This window comes from Pongo abelii, chromosome 15, assembly GCF_028885655.2.
Source record: "Pongo abelii isolate AG06213 chromosome 15, NHGRI_mPonAbe1-v2.0_pri, whole genome shotgun sequence".
NCBI classification, from domain to species: domain Eukaryota; kingdom Metazoa; phylum Chordata; class Mammalia; order Primates; family Hominidae; genus Pongo; species Pongo abelii.
Genome location: NC_072000.2, coordinates 76,533,280 through 76,550,926, shown reverse-complemented (window position 1 = coordinate 76,550,926; position 17,647 = coordinate 76,533,280). Strand labels below are relative to the sequence as shown.

At 39.9% G+C, this 17,647-nt stretch overlaps 1 protein-coding gene across 6 annotated transcripts in view; it reads right to left on the bottom strand.

Moving 5' to 3' along the window:
* RGS6 (regulator of G protein signaling 6) overlaps positions 1-17,647 on the bottom strand; it is a 641,289-nt gene that overhangs the window by 276,938 nt on the left and 346,704 nt on the right.

Below are 17,647 nucleotides of genomic sequence, written 5' to 3'. Positions count from 1 at the left end.
AAATCATATTTTCCCCCTCTAAAGTTCTGTGAACTATAACACTTCTTTTATTCTTGCATATTTCTGTCATGGCCACACTGCCTCATTTAATACCCATTTAGTAACGATCAAGATCTCTTTCAGTGTACAGGACACATCACAGTCTCATCCACATTGCATTTTTTCACTCAGATGAACCTGGTGCTTGACTCACAGAAAAAGTCAAAGAAATGGTATACACTTCAGCTCCATTTGACAAATATTTACTGACCACCACCAAGATGCCAGGCACATGGACATTCCGCATGCCTGTGTTCAAGGAGACGCCAGACTCAGTTGAGTGGATATGAGGGAATCATCTGTCTATGCCACCCCCTTCACTGGCAATTGAAATGCCATTTCGAGACGTTTCACAACTCAGTCACATTAGTCAACAAATACTTTGCTTAGTCGACAACTAAAGTTAGACCATAAAAATCCAGGTGTTTAACAAATAAGCCAAAAACTCATGATATCCCCCCAAATATATCTTATCAAAGTGTGACAGGCTGAGACAGAATGCTTTTGCTATACTGGAATAATCAGGTCTGCAGGTACATTGTACTGTCCCCTTCCCACTGGTTTCCTGTCTGCATATTCTTCCAACCTAAGCAGTGGAGTCTACCTAACTTTCATTTCTAGGTAAGTTTCAGACCAGCAATCTATTTCACCTTTCTGAGCCCCAAGTTTCAATTTTTTATCTATAAATTGGTTATAGTATAACCTATTCCAGTTTTATGGGTATAGAGTTTGGAAATCTATGTTAAAGCAGTTCTTCTAAGCAATCAATAGTATCAGAAAAAAAAATAAAGATAGAGAAAAAGTAAGAGCTACTATCAATACATTGATCTTTTCAAGTTCACATGGTATGTTGACTAGGATAGATCATATGCTAGAAAAAGCTAGTTTCTTAAGGTAGAAATTTAGATCCTTGATCTAAATAATCTGAGGAGCAAATTAAACTCAGGTTAAGTAAAAGAATGAAGTAGTAAAGAGGAGAAATGAAATATAAAATTAACAAACAAAAGAGAAAAATGACTAAAACCTAAAGTTGGCACTTTAAAGAGCCAATAAAATTTATAAACTCCTATTTAGACTCATTAAGAAAAAAAAATGAGAGAAATGAAGAGTACTGATATCAGGAAAGTGAGAAGGGATATCGCTATAGATTCTACAGTCATTAAAGGATAACAAGGCTGAACGGATATTTCCCGAAGAAAGATACATACACATGGCCATCAAGCACATGGGAAGATGCTCAACATCATTAGCCATCAGGGAAATGCAAATCCAAAGCAAAATGAGTTTCTACTTCACACCCACTAGGATGGCTGTAATAAAAAAGATAGATGATACCAAGTGTTAGCAAGGATGCAGAAAAATTGAAATCCTCCTGCACTGCTGGTCAAAGTCTAAAATGGTGGTTATTTTGGAAAACAGTCCATCAGTTCCTCAGAAGCTTAAATATAGAGTTACGTTATGATCCAGAAATTCTTCCCCTAGGTGTATTCCCAAGAGAAATAAAAATGTATGTTCACACAAACATTTGTACATGAATGTTAATAGCAGCACAGTAAACCTTAAAAACATTATTCTAAGTGAAAGAAGCCAGTCTCAAAAGACCACATATTATATTATCTCATTTATATAAAAAGTCTGGAATAGGCAAATCTACAAAGACTGAAAAGAGAGCAGTGGTAGCCTAAGGCTGGGTAAATAGGGTGGGAAGGACTGGTATGGCACCACGGTTTCTTGTTAGGGTGATAAAAATGTTCTAAAATTAGCTGTATAGCTAAATCTCTTTAAAAACATTGAACTGTATACATCAAATGGTAAACTGTGTTATATGTGAGTTATACCTCTATAAAATGCTACCACAAAAACCTACAAAAACACAATAAAAGGTAATACGGAAATTGTATGAACAAATTTATGCCAATAAATTTAACAACTTACAGGAAATGAACAAATTCCTTCAAAGACTGAAAAGAACAAAATTACCCAAGAAGAAATAGAAAAATTGAATAGCCCTGTGTCAATTAAAGAAATTTCACTCATAAATACAAACTTCCCACAAAGAACTCTCCCAACCTGGATAGGTTCCCTGGTAAATTCTACTAAATGTTTGAGGAAGAAAACAGTAAAATCCTCCACATATTCTCTGAGAAACAGAGAAGAGAACATTTCCAATTATTTAAAAGGCCAGTGTTGCCCAGACACCGAAACAAGCAAGTTATGAAAACATTAGGGCCGGGCACGGTGGCTCACGCCTGTAATCCCAGCACTTTGGGAGGCCGAGGTGGGTGGATCACGAGGTCTGGAGATTGAGACCATCCTGGCTAACATGGTGAAACCCCGTCTCTACTAAAAATACAAAAAATTAGCCGGACGTCGTGGTGGGTGCCTGTAGTCCCAGCTACTCGGGAGGCTGAGGCAGGAGAATGGCATGAACCCGGGAGGCGGAGCTTGCAGTGAGCTGAGATGGCATCATTGCACTCCAGCCTGGGTGACAGAGCAAGACTCCATCTCGGAAAAAACAAAAACAAAAACAAAAACAAAAACAAAAACAAAAAACATTAATGACAATATCTCTCATAAACACAAACACAAAAATCATTAGCAAAACATTAAAAACTCAAATGTATCCATACATAAATAATAACAATAATAATATACCACAGCCAAGTGAAGTTTAACCCTGGAATGAAAGGCTGTTTAACATCCTAAAATTAGTCAATATAATTCAACATATTAATAGATTAAAAGGAGAAAAACCAAATGGCCATCTAAATAGATGCAGAAAAAAGCATTTTAAAAAGCATTCATAATAAAAACTCTCTATAAGAAAGAAAAAACTTCTCTCACTATAATACTCTAGTAAATTAAAATTTTATCCCACCATAATGTAGTTCTTGACTGATGTCAGCTATAAAATCATCTGCAAGACAGAACACAAAATGACCAGTATGTAATTAAGTAATATTTTACAAGGCTATAATTAATCAAAGATATAAACAAACCAAAACAAATTAGCAAATCTGGTAGATAAATAAAATTCTATAATCTTCAAAAAAAAAAACCTTCTACATAAATAATTCATCAATGTAACATGTTAAAATACTATTTAAAATAGCTTCCCAAAACAGAAAGTACTTAGGAATAATTTTAATGAAAGGTATGTGAGACATATACTGAAAACCTCAAAATACTGTTGAGATAAGTTAAAGAAGATCTAAATAAATAATATATACCATGTTTAAGGATTAGAAAACTCAATATTCTTTTATTTATTTATTTATTATTATTATACTTTAGGTTTTAGGGTACATGTGCGCAATGTGCAGGTTAGTTACATATGTATACATGTGCCATGCTGGTGCGCTGCACCCACTAACTCGTCATCTAGCATTAGGTATATCTCCCAATGCTATCCCTCCTCCCTCCCCCCACCCCACAACAGTCCCCAGAGTGTGATGTTCCCCTTCCTGTGTCCATGTGTTCTCATTGTTCAGTTCCCACCTATGAATGAGAATATGTGGTGTTTGGTTTTTTGTTCTTGTGATAGTTTACTGAGAATGATGATTTCCAATCTCATTCATGTCCCTACAAAGGACATGAACTCATCCTTTTTTATGGCTGCATAGTATTCCCTGGTGTATATGTGCCACATTTTCTTAATCCAGTCTATCATTGTTGGACATTTGGGTTGGTTCCAAGTCTTTGCTATTGTGAAAAGTGCCGCAATAAACATACGTGTGCATGTGTCTTTATAGCAGCATCATTTATAGTCCTTTGGGTATATACCCAGTAATGGGATGGCTGGGTCAAATGGTATTTCTAGTTCTAGATCCCTGAGGAATCGCCACACTGACTTCCACAAGGGTTGAACTAGTTTACAGTCCCACCAACAGTGTAAAAGTGTTCCTATTTCTCCACATCCTCTCCAGCACCTGTTGTTTCCTGACTTTTTAATGATTGCCATTCTAACTAGTGTGAGATGGTATCTCATTGTGGTTTTGATTTGCATTTCTCTGATGGCCAGTGATGGTGAGCATTTTTTCATGTGTTTTTTGGCTGCAAAAATGTCTTCTTTTGAGAAGTGTCTGTTCATGCCCTTTGCCCACTTTTTGATGGGGTTGTTTGTTTTTTTCTTGTAAATTTGAAAACTCAATATTCTTAAGATGTTGGTTCTTTTCAAATTTATCTAATGACTTAATAGATCTCAATTAAAATTTCTGAAGACATTTTGTAGAAATCGATAAGCTGACTCTAAAATTTATACAGAAATGCAAAGGACCTAGAATAGCCCAAACATTCTTGAAATAGAAGAACAAAGTTGAAGGACTTACTCTATCTAATTTCATGATTACCTATAAACATACAAATCAAGAGTGTGATTTTAGTGAAATAAAATAGAAACAGAACAATGAAATAAAACTGAAAGCCCAAAAGTAGCCCCACATATATATGGTCAAATCCATTTCAACAAAGATACCAAAGCAATTCAATTGAAAAAGAAACATCTTTTCAAGAAATTGAGCTGGAATGACTAGATAGCCATGTGGAAAAAGAAAAGAACTTTGAATCTTATCTCATATTGTATATAAAAATTAACTCAAGATGAATCATAGACATAAATGTATAACTTAAAAGTATAAATATTCTAGAAGAAAATATAAGATAAATCTTTGTGACTTTGAGGAAGGCAAGATTTCTTCAAACACAGAATGCAATAACCATGAGAAAAATATCCATAAATTTAACTTCAAAATTTAAAACTGATTATCAAAAGACAATCTCAATAAAATAAGCAAACTACAGATTGGGAGAAAATATTTCCCAGACCTGTATCTTACAAAGAACTCCTACAATTTAACAATAAAAAGACACACAATTTTTTAAAGGGTAAACATCTGAATAGACATTTGACAAAAGATAGGTGAACAGCCAATAAGTACTTAGAAAAGGCAATCAACATTATTACAGAGAAATGTTAATTAAAACCACATGAGAAACCCACCAAATAGAATAGCTAAAATTTTAAAGGCTGATAATATTAAGTGTTGGCAAGGATGTGGAACAACCAGAATGCTCACATATTGCATGGATGTGTAAAATGGGTAATTGTGAAAACTCTGATAGTTTTTTTCTTAAAAGATATACATCACTCTTATCACTCAGCAATTCTACTCCTAGGCATTTATCCTAGAGAAATGAAAATATATGTCCACAAAAAGCCTTGAACAAGGCTTTTCATGGCAGCTTTTAGACATTCCAAGTGTCCATCAACAGAAGAATGGATAAACTGGCATATTCATTCACACAATGGAACACTACTCAGGCATAAAAAGGAACAAGGTATGGCCATATGCTGCAAAATGGATAAATCTCAAAAATATTATGCTAAGTGAAACAAAGTAGACACAAAAGAGTACATATGGTATGATTCCATTTATACAAAGTCCTAGAATAGATCCAAGTGTGGTGATAGACGTCACATCTGTGATTGCTTCTGGGTGGGAAAGATTTATTGGGAAGGGGAATAAGAGAACTTTCCGGCATGATGGAAATGTTGTAGATTTTGGTAGACCTGTGGGTTACATAAGTATAGTCAACACAGATCAAACTGTGTACTTAAAAGCTATGTATTTCACTGTATGTAAATGTACCTCAATACAAACAAATAACTGAAACAAACTTCTATCCAGATCTTTAAACGCACAGCGGATGTGCTATTTCATTCACATGGTAACAAACGCTAATAGCAGTTTCCTTTGTTATTTTTATTTGCTATTTTTATTTGCTCTCTCCCCACTGGCTGCTTAAATCCAATAGAATGTCAAATATTAATATTATATTAAGGCTTACAATTCTATATTACCCTATATAAAAACATCCTAAATATATATAAGCAACCAAAGACTTTAAAGCAGGGGAACTGAAAAGGAAAGGGTGTTTTATACCAAAAAAACCTGGTAAAAAATGTTGTCACTTAAGATTATTTTATTTCTTTATGCCTCCGTTGTTTCCTATCTCCCCTCTCTCTCTCCCTCCTGTGCAGTGATGAGATCAGTGGCTCCAAACTGGGTCCTGGGGGAGTCTCAGCAGCTCTCAATGGGCCAGACGGATCTGGGGAGGGGGTTACTGAGGGCACTCCTTGTCTTTCCTCTCCAGCTGCACCAGAGCACTCTCCCTTTTTCACAGTTGTGTATACTGGAGTTCTAGATAAGATTTTATTTGAACAAAGGGTTCTGATGTTAAAATGCATGAAAAAGCATACCAAGTTTCCTCCTAATTTTATTATTCTACCATTCTAAGATGGAGATTGGTGGCTGCTACGGTTTGGATCTGTGTCCCCACCCAAATCTCATGTTTAGTTGTAATCCCCCATGTTGGAGATAGGGCCTGGTGAGAGGTGATTGGATCGTAGGGGTGGATCCTTCGTGAATGGTTTAGCACCACCCCTTTGGTGATGTTCTCATGATAGAGTTCTCACGAGATCTGGTTCTTTAACAGTGTGTGATATCTCCCCTCTCTCTCTCCCTCCTGCCCTGGCCATGTGAAGTGCTGCTCCTCCTTTCACCTTCGGCCACAATTCTAAGTTTTCCCGAGGCCTCCCCAGAAGCCAAGCAGATGCCACCATGCTTCCTGCACAGGCTCCAGCAACATGAGCCCAATTAAACCTTGTTTCTTTATAAATTACCCAGCATTAGGTATTTCTTTACAGCAATGTGAGAATGAACTCATACAGTGGCCTAAATCACATTTTTGGACAGAACAAACTTCGTAAAGGGACTATGGCTTTGGTAATAATACCCAACAAGCCCCCTAATCAATAAACTCATCTTCTTTGGGGTTCCTCTTACCTGGGGCACTTTCCCAGTCTACATCTCTGTTGGAATTGCTCCCGCCACCCACTCCCAGTCTGTAGATGTGGGCTAAGGCAGCCATGTTTGAACCATGTGGCTCTACTCATTTCAGTAACAGCCATTGGGATCAAAGGTAACCCTTATCCTAATACAGGAAAATCGGATCCCTCTTCCTCCCACTTATACAGACCATGTTAAGTACCCTAATCCATTAGGAAAGGTGCTTTTTCTGGTTGGAGACAGGCTGTGAACAAATGGTACCTCTGCCTGAATTACAAAAAGGACCTCTTGTGGTGGAAGGCGTGGAGAAGCAGAGCATGGGTTGTATTTCAGGTCCCACTTGCCCCCTTGGCTAGGCACTGTCACACAGGACACAGCCTGAATATCCATCAGCAGTACCCCTGCAATAGCTTAGCCCAGGGATTGGCAAATGAGGGTCTGTGGGCCAAATCCAGCCTGTCCCGTTTCCACAAATAAGTTTACTAGAACAGAGCTATGCCCATTTGTTTACTATTATTTGTAGCTACTTTGGTGCTATAAGAGCAGAGTTGAATAGTTGCTACAGAGACTATACGGTTTGCAAAGCCTAAAATATTTATTAACTGGCCTTGGGTTAGCCCATGTCTGATATTCATTTTCTTCAGGTCCATACTCCAAAATAATGAAATGAGTCTACTGCTGAGTACAGAATATACCACCAACTATTGGAGCTGAAAGGGTGCTACTGACTACTTGGTCGGCATTTGCTTTGAAATAAAATGCAATGCTGGATCCTATGGATTCTAAGAATATATGGATCCTATGGATTCTAAGACTATGGAATTTTGTTTCTATTTAAGAGAAATGGATGGGGAGGAAGGAAGGAGGAGAGAGGAAGTGGGAAAGGGGGAAGGGGAGGGGGGGAAGAGAGGGAGAGGGAGAGAGAAAACAAACACTAGCCCATCCAAAGAACTTTTCAAAACCTCACCCCAATCACAATTTGAAGAACATCGTGCACCTCAAATTGTTCTACATTTTTTGCAAACAGACCTCATCTGTTGCTTTACTATTTTTCTGTGCTGTCTCAGCAATCTTCACCATGCAGAGGGACTATGAATAATAATTGGAGATGAAACACAATTATCTTGAACTTGTTACATGATAATGGCAAAGAATGAACCAAAATAGATAGATGGGAGGTTCTGATGGGAATACCCAGTAAGAACACCCCCTTGGATATAACTGGATGCAGATCTTTTGTTTAGAGTTTCTTTAAGAGGGGTCAAAGAAACTAACTAGCACAGAGTGATGTTTTGGCTTTTTTTGGTTTCTGTTTTGGCAGAGGAGTGGTTAGAAAGGGATGAAATTCTTAGATACGCAGAATAATCACAATACAAATATATCCAGGGAAAAGTCAGTAGCCTTCAGGGATGAGAAAGAGCCTCACATGTGAGACCAAGAGCTGTTGGAAAAGTGATGCGTTCAGAAAATGTAACATTGTTCTTAATCCATCAGCCCATGTCAAGGTCCCTGTGTCATCCACACCAGGACAGCTCTGGGCCAGTTCAGGAGGCAGTGAGATTTCAATTCCTCATATACCTTTACAAAGAAATCTCTCAAGAGGGCAAGAGGCCCTCCTTCCAGTGGATGCGCTGGTCCACTTTTTATGCTCTTAAGAAACTATACAGCAGTAACATCTTGCTTATGTGAAGAAAACTTTGAGTTCACTTCATCTTGCAGAAAGAATTACTCAAGGAGAACAAGAGCAGGTCAGGCCTGCAGAACCCTGCAGTTTTGAAAATACCCAGTAGAGGGCACTGTTAAAACAGTGTGACGGGAAAATAGAAGTTAACAGACAAGAGAAAAGAAAGGGTTGTTTTGTCATCAGGACCAACTCATTTCCCTCTAGTCTGCAGATATGAGTAATTCTAAGTCTGTGGGATTTCTCAGCCGTTTTTAATTCCATCGTTCACTTGCCATGGCTCAACCTGAATTTCTCCTGTCCAGCCAGTCTCCTCTGTCCTTGGCAGTGAGAGAAGCGACTGTCACTTCTGGCTGTGTGTGATCAGGGAAATGGAGTGTTGTGATACACCAGATACAGGTTCCAGCCACTGTGCCGGAAGAGAGGGGAGGAGAACAAACGACAGCTGGAGTTGACCATGCAGGGGTGTCAAGTCTATGCTTGTGACTCAAACACGTAGCTTATTAAATAAAATGTTTGATGCCCTGGGAAAACCAGTACACTGGGGAAGGCAGGCTCTGCGGCTGTCAGTGTGAGAATTCTCCACCCGGGGCCTCTTCTGCTTAGGACAGTCTGGATCACACGGCTCCCTACCGGTGAGTTACTGTGTTCATGTCTCTTAGGCTTGGCTTCCTCTGGAGTGTGCTATGTGATGCCAGATTTTTAAACACGTATTGGCGTGAACATATCTATCTGGACGTTTGTGTCCCACTATTTCAGGGTTAATAATGGGATGCACTTTGAGGCCTTACTTGTGAAAAGGGATCAGCTCTAAAGAAGAAAAAGCATCTGTTCTTTCTTTTAGTAACTTTCTATTGTGCTCAGTACTTTGCCCAGTACACAAGTATGCTCGGTAACTATACTGATGTGCTCAGCCCTTTCTTTTTTAAAAAATTGGCTATTGTGATGTGATGAGGACCCTAAAAGAAAACCTTTCTTTGAGCATGATTTCAGCCAGGCTTGTCCTTTCCATCTTTAGAAATGCTACTCTGCTCTATCTTTCTAGGTATATCTTTCTAGCCCATCAGAAAGGCTGGCTTGCTGTTCTCAATTCAACAAACATTTTTCAACACTGGCTTTGTACAAAGAACTTGATTAGGTACTGTGAGGTTACAGAGATGAATAAGACAGAGATCAAGCCCTTGAAGAGTTTAAATTCAGCAGGGAGTAAAGCCATATGGACTACTGTAATAAAGAACAGAACAAAATATGTGCAGCAATGCTGTAGAGGACAAGCACTTCAGGAGTGTTAGGAAAAGAATAATGTAGTCTTCCCGGAGAGTGAAGGAGGTGGATTTGAACCCAGCCATGAAGAACTAATAGAATTTCCTTAGGTGGGAAGAGAAAAAGGGCAGTTTGGTTGAAATGATGGCATGAGGATGCAGGGTATTTGAGGGACAAATAACTATGGAGAGTGGCTTGCCTGTGAAGCTCACGGAAGCAGATGGGGATGGAGATGGACACAGAGAGGTCACGAAGGAGCTTGAATGCCATCTAAGGGCTCAAAGTTAATAGCCTAGGGAATGATGAGTTGAAAAATTGGAGCCTGAGAGGTCAAGCAGAAAGATCCAGGTATAGCCTGGCCCCAGGGATGTGGAGAGTGTGAGCTGGAGCACAGGCAGGGAAAAGAGTGTAGAGTTGAGAGGCATGGTGATCATCTGGTGGGAGCAGAAGCCAGAGGGATACTCACTCCACCTGCTCTTCCAGAGCTTTGCCTCTTGAGAGTCTGGCTCCCTAGATTCTGCATAGTGAGTGAAAGAACCTTTATGCATTTCAAAGAACTCAGATTCAAACCTTGTTCCCCTTGGCACATAGTTGACAGATACAAACAATTCAACCCAGCCATGAGAGGTGTCGCTGGTGAGAGTAGCAGCTTTTAATGAATCCGTGTGAGGCTCTGCTAACATAGGTGCAAATTGAGCACTTCCTTTAAGAATCCCTAATGAGGACCAGTTTCTAATTAAGCGCATTTTCTTCCACTATATGCCCAGTTTCTTCCTTGCTTCTGCAGCAACAGAAGCCACACTGACTTATCAGCAACAGTTGATTCTTGAAATCCATCCCTAAAGGTGTTAACTAGCAGAAGGGGGCCCCATGAAGCCAAGAACTTCTTAAAGTCCGAGACTCAATAAAGGGATTTACTCACCAAGGACCCATTTCGAGGGACTTCCAAAATACCTTAAATGGAAGCTGTGGAGAGGAAGGAAGCTGAGGAAGGAAGAGGGCTGGCAGAAGGTCAGAAGAAAAACTGCCACCTGCTAGGTGTGAAGCTATCGAAAGCATGTTGGGAAGTCTTTTGAGAGTAGGGAGGGCAGAATGCGAAGTGCCTGAAAAGCTTGTGACCTAGCAAAAGGTGGACCAGGGAGGTGATATGAAAATGGGAAGGACGTCAACCTCTTGAGAACGAGCCCAAACACTGAACTGGGTTTATGCAACATACTGGGTGTAACGCTTGAACTCAGAGATCAGCCCAGTCCTAAGGGCCTTTATGTGCTACAGAATTCTTTGCAATAAAAATCTCGATTTCGTTATTTTATGAGAGATTGATCATCCTAGGATTTCTCTATTCTGCTTTTCTTATTTATGATTCACCATGCCAAAATGAACTTTTCATTCTCTTTTGAATGGAAAGTTCTATCTGTCTTGATAGTGAAGAATAAACACATTTTAAATGCCAATTTTCTTCATGCTTAATTTTTTCTAATCCAATCTGAGAAGTGACAGGGAAAACAACAGTTCTGACAAGGAGGACCAATAACTTTCAGCAAATCCATTAATTAGGGTCATGTTTACACTTCTTGTCGTTGACTAAACATCTGCCTAAATAGGTTTTCTTAGTTTATAAAGTCATAACCACCTGTCCACATGAGATAATGTACTCTATTTTAAAGTTTTGTAAGTATGTGAGAACTGTGGGCTTCTATCTTCTGTGGGAAGAGAGATTTAGCTCTATAAAGAATGCTGGATGTAGAATCAGAAGACCTGGGCTGAATTTCACCTTTGACATTTCATAGCAGAGAGGTATTGGGCAGATAACCTGTGTTTCAGCATTTGAAAAAGGTAGTAATAACTACCTCCCAGCGTGAACATGAGGTTCTATGATAATAGGCATTGAGTAATTCAACAATAATGTCCTGAGGAACTTTTGCTAAGAGTAGGGGTGGGGAATGCCACTTAGCTGTGTTGCTCAGGAAGCAGCTTGGCTTTCATGATTCTGTGAAATGGGCAATTCATTGACACAGATTGGGTTCCAAGCAATAAAGGTCTCATCCTAACAATAAGCTTTCAATACCACAGGAAAACGGGGAGGGGGAGAGAGAGGGGGAGAGAGAGGGAGAGGGAGAGAGAGAGAGCGAGAGAGAGAGAAAATAAGAATGAATGAATGCATGCTAACTGTAGGGAGAACATGGGAGACAAAGAAAATAGAGAGGGAGAGCATGCAGGTTAAGAGATATGGCCTCAGCTACCACTTTTCAGAAAGTAACCAGACAGTAAACGAAATACAAAGATGAGGATCTACCCTGGACTATTTCCTGAGCTACTGATTAAGGGTTAATACCAATTCGTAGGTAGGGAAAGTTTAAAGACTGTTATCAGAAACTATATCATCCTTTCTAGTTTATTATAGACATGTTGTATATGCATTGTTTGTAATTCTCATTTCTAAATTTGGGTTTCGTGGCTCTGCAGAGCCCTTTGCCATCTTCTATGCCATTTCAAGGACTCCCCTTGGTACTGGCATTTATAAACATCCAGGCCAAGTGAACCTTACCTAAGTCTTAGAATCAAGGTTCAGGTACTCAGAGTGAGCAGGAAAACTGTTGCCCTTTAAAAAATCTACATAAGATGTTTCTGACAGGGTGAGAAATTCATGACAAGATCATGCCGATGCACCCCTTTCAAGGGGACAGCCCTCTGGGGGACAATCTTCCTCATGCTTCTTAGACCTCTGAGCCTTCTAATGTGCCTGGCCTTCTTTCCCCTAAGCCTCACTCCTCAATTCATTCTCTAAATCTCATTGGCCTGCAATGTTCACTGTCACCCACCATTCCATACTAGGCTTGCCCCTACTGGTCAACATACATCTAGTTTCCCCAGAATGTGACTGACCTCCCTCCAGCCTGTGCTGTCATCTTTCCTCTTTAACCTGGCAAACTCTGACAGATTACTTAGCTTATTCTTCTTCCGTCCCAGTCAAACCAATACAGCCTTCTTCCCTGCTACCTGTGGGGGTAGCCCCCTAGCCAAACTGTCCTAGTATTGAGCGCTGCACCTGGTCAAATGTAAAGTTTCCAGCACTGGATCCCTTCCATTCAGTAGTATTATGGAGTAAATTTCAGTATTATGGTGATATTCCAGAAGCCATTCCACCAGGATAATTAGAAGAGTCTTAAAAGTAAGAACTGAGTTTTCTAGTACCTTTTGAGGGATAATTCTTGACTTACTAAATTACTTATATATAGTATTTCCATTATGGATTCACTGGCAAATTCTACCAAATATTTTTTTAAAACACCAATCCTTCCCAAAGTCTTAAAAAAAATAACTGAAGGAGAGAAAGCACTTCCAAACTCATTTTATGAGGCCAGTATTACCTTGACACCAAAGTCAAACAAAGACACTACAAGAAAAGAAAACTATAGGCCAATATCCCTGATGAACATAGATGTAAAAAGTCTCAGCTATCTAGAAAACAGAATTCCACAGCACATTAAAAGTACCATACACCATGACCAAATGGGATTTATTTTTGGGATCTGATGGTAGTTTGACATATGCAAATCAATTGATGTAATACACATTAACAGAATGAAGGACAAAAATCACACAATCATCTCAATCGATGCAGAGAAAGCATCTGACCTTCCACGATAAAACTCTCAACAAACTAGGTATAGAAGGAATTTACCTCAATATAAAAAAGTTGGCTGGGTGTGGTGGCTCATGCCTGTAACCCCAACACTTTGGGAGGCCAAGGCAGGCAGATCACCTGAGGTCGGGAGTTTGAGACCAGCCTGGCCAACATGGTGAAACTCCATCTCTACTAAAAATACAAAAAATTAGCCAGGCATGGTGGCACATGACTGTAGTCCCAGCTACTCGGGAGGCTGAGGCAGGAGAATCACTTGAACTGGGGAGGTGGAGGCTGCAGTAAGTCTAGATCACGCCACTGCACTCCAGCCTGGGTGACAGAGTGAGACTCTGTCTCAAAAAAATAAATAAAAATAAAAAAGGTCACATATGACAATCCCGCAGTTAACATCATACTAATGAAAAATAGAAGCTTTTCTTCTAAGATCAAGAATAAGATAATGATGCCCACTGTCACCACTTACTTTCAACATACTACTGAAAGTCCTAATCAGAGCAATTAGGCAAGAAAAAGAAATCCAAACAGGAAAGAAAGAAGTAAAAATATCTCTGTTTGCAGATGACATGATATTATATGCAGTAAACCCTAAAGACTCAACACAAAAACTGTTAGAACTAATAAATAAAGTCAGTGAAATATCAGGAAACCAAATCAACATACAAAATTAGTTGCATTTCCCTGTACTAAGAATGAACTATCTGAAAAGGAAATTAAGAAAACAATCCTGGCCAGGTGTGGTGGTTCGCACCTGGGAGGCCAGCACTTTGGGAGGCCAAGGTGGGTGGATAACCTGAGGTCAGGAGTTTGAGACCAGCCTGGCCAACATGGTGAAATCCCATCTCTACTAAAAACACAAAAATTAGGTGAGTGTGGTGGCGCATGCCTATAATCCCAGCTACTTGGGAGGTTGAGGCAGGAGAATTGCTTGAACCTGAGAGGTGGAGATTGCATTGAGCTGAGACTGTGCCACTGCACTCCACCCTGGGCAACAGAGTGAAAGAAGAGAGGGAAGGGGAGGGGTCCTATTTCCAATAGCAGCAAAAAGAATAAAATACCTAGGATAAACTTAACCAAGAAGGTTTAAGATTATTCACTGAAACTGAGGAAACATCAATGAAATAAATTAAAGAAAACATAAAAAATGGAAAGATATCCTGTGTTTGTGGACTAGAAGACAATATTGCTAAAATAGCTATACTACCAAAAGTGATCTACAGGCTCAATGCATTCCCCATCAAAATCCCAAGGGCATTTTTTATAGAAATAGAAAAAAAAAAAATCTTAAAATTCACATGGAACCACAAAAGACCGCAAAAAGCCAAAGCAATCTTGAGAAAGAAGAACAAAAGTAGATGCATCACACTTCCTGATTTCAAAATATATAATGAACCTAGAGTAATCAAAATAGTATGTTACTGGCATAAAGACAGACATATAGATCAGTGGAACAGAAGAGACAGTGGAGCACTAAATTCATGCATATACAGTCAATTGATCTTCAACAAGGATGCCAAGAATATACAATGGAGAAAGGTTAGTCTCTTGATAAATTATGCTGCGAAAAATGAATACTTATATGCAAAAGAATGAAATTGAATGCTTACTTTATACCATACAAAAATCAACTCAAAGTAAGTTAAAGACTTAAATGTAAGACCTGAAACTATAAAATTCCTAGAATAAAACATGGGGCAAAGCTTTATAATACTGGTCTCTGCAATGATTTCTTGGATGTGACACCAAAAACATAGGCAACAAAAGCAAAAATAGGCAAGAGGGACTACATCAAATTAAAAAGCTCTGTGCAGCAAAGGAAACAATTAACAGAGTGAAAAGGCAGCCTATGAAATGGGATAAAATATTCACAAACCACATATCTGATGAGGGTTTAATATCTAAGAGATATAAGGAACTCCTAAAACTCAATGGCAAGAAAATAAACAAATTTAAAAATGGGCAAATGACTTGAACAGGCATTTCTCAAAAAATGACATAAAAATGGCCAACAGGTATATGAAAAGTTGGTCAACATTGCCAATCATGAGAGAAATGCACATCAAAAACACAATGAGATATCACCTCACACCTGTTAGGATGGCTATTATCAAAAAGACAAGTGCTGGCAAGGATGTAAAGAAACTGGAACCCTTGTACACTGTTAGTGGAAATGTAAAATGTAAAATGTTGTAGCTGCTATGGAAAGCAGTATGGAGATTGGAGTAGTCCATTTTCATGGTGCTGATAAAGACATACCCAAGACTGGGTAATTTATGAGGAAAAAGAGGTTTAATGGACTCCCAGTTCCACGTGATCATGGTGGAAAGCGAAAAGCACATCTTACATGGCGGCAGATGAGAGAATAAGAGCCAAGTGAAAGAGAAAACCCATATAAAACCATTAGATCCCATGAGGCTTATTCACTACCATGAGGACAGTATGGAGGAACTGCCCCCATGATTCAATTATCTCCCACCAGGTCCTTCCCACAACATGTGGGAACTATGGGAGCTACAATTCAAGATGAGATTTGGGTGGGGACACAGCCAAACCATATCATTCTGCCCCGGCCCCTCCCAAATCTCATATCCTTACATTTCAAAGCCAATCATGCCTTCACAATAGTCCCCCAAAGTCTTAACTCATTTCAGGATTAACTCAAAAGTCCACAGTCCAAAGTCTCATCTGAGACAAGGTAAGTCCCTTCTGCCTATGAGCCTGTAAAATCAAAAGCAAGTTAGTTACTTCCTAGATACAGTGGGGGTACAGGCATTGGATAAATATATCCATCCCAAATGGGAGAAATTGGCCAAAATGAGGGAGCTAAAGGCCCCATGCAAGTCCAAAATCCAGCAGGGCAGTGAAATCTTAAAGCTTGAAAATGATCTCCTTTGACTCTGTGTCTCACATTCAGGTCATGCTGATGCAAGAGGTGGGTTCTGATGGGCAGCCCCACCCTTGTGGCTTTGCAGGGTACAGCCTCCCTCCCAGCTCCTTTCAGGGCTGGCTTTGAGTGTTTGTGGCTTTTCCAGGCACACGATACAAGCTGTTAGTGGATCTACCATTCTGGGGTCTGGAAGATGGTGGCCCTCTTCTGACAACTTCCCTAGGCAGTGCCCCCGTGGGGACTCTGTGTGGGGGCTTCAATCCCACATTTTCCTTCTGCACTGCCCTAGCAGAGGGTTCTCCATGAGGGTTCCACCCCTACAGAAAGCTTCTGCCTGGACATCCAGGAGTTTCCATATATCCTCTGAAATCTAGGCAGAGGTTCCCAAAACTCAGTTCTCAACTTCTGTGTGCCCACGTGGAAGCTGCCAAGTCTTGGGGCTTGCACCTTCTGAAGCCATGGCCCCAGCTATACCTTGGCCCCTTTTAGCCATGGCTAAAACGGCTAGGATGCCGGGCACCAAGTCCCTAAGTGGCACATAGCAGGTGGGGGGGGGACATTTTTTCCTCCTAGGCCTCTGGGCCTGTAATGGGAGGGGCTGCAGCAAAGTTATCTGACATGCCCTGGAGACATTTTCCCCATTGCCTTGGTGATTAACATTTGGTTCCTTGTTACTTTTGCAAATCTCTGCAGCTGGCTTGAACTCCTCAGAAAATGGGTTTTTCTACTGCGTCATCAGGCTGCAAATTTTCCGAACTTCTATGCTCTGTTTCCCTTTCAAAACTGAATGCTTTTAACAGCACCAAACTCATATCTTGAATGGTTTGCTGCTTAGCAATTTCTTTTGCCAGATACCCTAAATCATCTCCCTCAAGTTCAAAGTTCCACAAATCTCTAGGGCAGGGACAAAATGCCACCAGTCTCTTTGCTAAAACATAGCAAGAGTCACCTTTACTCCAGTTCCTAACAAGTTCCTCATCTCCATCTGAGAACTCCTCAATCTGGACTTCATTTTTCATATCATTATCAGCATTTTGGTCAAAGCCATTCAACAAGTCTCTAGGAAGTTCCAAACTCTCCCACATTTTCCTGTCTTCTTCTGAGCCCTCCAAACTCTTCCAGCCTCTCCCTGTTACTCGGTTCCAAAGTTGCTTTTACATTTTCAGGTATCTTTACAATAGCTCCCTACCCTCACAGTGCCAATTTCCTGTATTAGTCCATTCTCATGCTGCTGATAAAGACACACACGAGACTGGGTAATTTATAAAGAAAAAGAGGTTTAA